The 2,236-nt window shown below is 31.8% G+C and overlaps 1 pseudogene; it reads right to left on the bottom strand.

Moving 5' to 3' along the window:
* LOC114319887 (protein NRT1/ PTR FAMILY 8.1-like) overlaps positions 1 to 717 on the bottom strand; it is a 9,692-nt pseudogene extending 8,975 nt beyond the window's left edge.
* Positions 718 to 2,236: the final 1,519 nt, after the last annotated feature.

Raw genomic sequence — 2,236 nt, 5'->3', positions numbered from 1 at the left:
TATAGGAGAGGTGTGAGGTAAGTGAGTGGTGGTAGTGGATGGTAGTGGAGGTGGTGGGTGGTAGTGGAGATGGTAAGTGTGTTAGGTTTAGTGGAGTGAATGTAGTGGGTTAGGTTAGTGGGTTAGGTTTAGTGTACATTAACATCATTGATCACATACTTGTGTGACTGCAATGAAATGTTAGTAAATGAATGTTGTGCAATGTTAGCTGTTGTTTGGAATGAGATACTTGCAAAGACATAGATGATTGAGAAACTAGCAATTGTCCAGTATCTTCCCAAGTAGGCATCTGCTAGAAAAGCTCCAATCAATGGTATCGCATAGCATGTACCAGACCAGTTTGTGAGATTACTAACTGCTGCAACACTACTCTGGTTTAATTGAAACGTGAGATAGTTAACTAGATTTGTGTTGATCCCATAGTATGCCGATCTTTCACAACACTCATTTCCTGTTTCAAAAGATAATGTGAGTAACCAAACAAAAACGTTATATAACGGAGAAAAAAATATTTAGAAAAGTGTTAAGAATTTGAATGGTATGGTCCCATTCAGAATAAATCTGATCTGTACGTTTTAAATTAGCAAGATAAGTTTGAGAGGGCGCACCTAGAATATAAGGGCAAGCTTTCCAGCTTCCTGTTCGCTTCTTAAGGGCAGGTTTGTTGTGGAAGTCAGTTGTTCCATCTTTCGTAAACATATCTTCTTCTTCAGCCATGGTTATCAAACAATCAAGAAAGACAAGATATTTTAAATTCATAAAGAGATAATATTTATCAGAATACTTTACACTTGCTTATCATGCTCTGCAATGATACATACTTCAAAAATTATTTTAAAAAATATAAAAAAAAAATTACGATTCACAATACATTAAATTTAAATTTATACCATAAATTCAAATTCTTAATACTTTTTTTATTTTTTAAATGAATAATTTTTCTGATGCGCAACATTTATTCACTTGAGATACATGACAATGCTTTACCTTGTACTTGATTTTTGCGGTCCTATAAGTAGCAATTTTTCCATACAAGTTAACATTTTGTGATTAGTATATTTTTCTTTATATAATTTTATTCATTTAGATTTTTAAAGTAATTCAGCAATACTAGAAATTTAGGATATTTATTCAAAAAAATATTAAATAATTGAGATATGTTTTAAAGTTGAGTTTCATTATTAAAAATTGAATCTATATCCTCCAATAATATTTTAAATAAAATCTGAATATTTTCTAAAATCATAATTTTTCAAGATACGTATCATCGAAAATGGCACACGATTCAATAGAAGGTAACGCTTAGATGTCACACATTTAAGTGAGAGAGATGTGTCAATATCAATAATAATAAATGTGTATATAGATTAACATTTATGATAGCCCCACCTATTCATGTGTCTCCTAAGGGGATGGTTTGGGGTCACTGCTGTGCGTGAAGTATAATAGTAACTGTGGTGCCTTCATTTGAAATATATTATAATCTTATATTTATGATTCAAATCGTCTATTTTGTAAGATTTGTTGAGTACTTTATGCCTACCAAAAATCATATTAATCGGATATCAAAAACTATATGATTGAATTGCATATTATTTATGTTATTTCGCAAAATAAAACTTATTATTTATTTTTTTGGTTGTCGATCATATAGTTGTTGATATCCGATTAATGTGATTTTTGGTAGGCATGAAGTACTCAACAAACCCTACAAAATAGACGGTTTGGATCAAAACAATAAGACCATAATACACCTCAAATGGAGATACCACAGTCACTGCTCACAGCAGTGACCCCTTATCCGTTTTTAGGGGCACATTTTCTCATAAACAAAAAAGTTGATGAGCGTTTAAGTGGGCTGATCTAATCTAACAAAGAAGCCCATAGGAATGGGCTTGAGAACTTGTACAGTTGGGCCGTTTTGAGCTCGGCTCTCAAATGTATATATTGGACTGGGCCTTGGATCTGAATCCTATATTATTGGGCAGTCTAATTTGGATTGGGCCTCGGAAGGCTACTGGCCAGAGGCTTACTCAAGCTTCTACAAATAAGTTAGGATATATTACACCATCCTCTCATCACATTTAGAATAAATACTAGTAGTGTCATAAATTTTACATAAATACATTGACTTTGTTTTTAATAAGATTAAATAGATTGAAACTAATACAATAATGTGAAGGTATAATAATATTTTAATATATCCTATAATATTTCTATCGAAATACTCTTTCAC

The sequence above is a fragment of the Camellia sinensis genome, chromosome 3, assembly GCF_055761805.1.
Source record: "Camellia sinensis isolate YWXY chromosome 3, ASM5576180v1, whole genome shotgun sequence".
Taxonomy (NCBI): Eukaryota; Viridiplantae; Streptophyta; class Magnoliopsida; order Ericales; family Theaceae; genus Camellia; species Camellia sinensis.
Note: the sequence above shows the minus strand (reverse complement) of the source record. Positions and strands in the feature narration are given on the sequence as shown.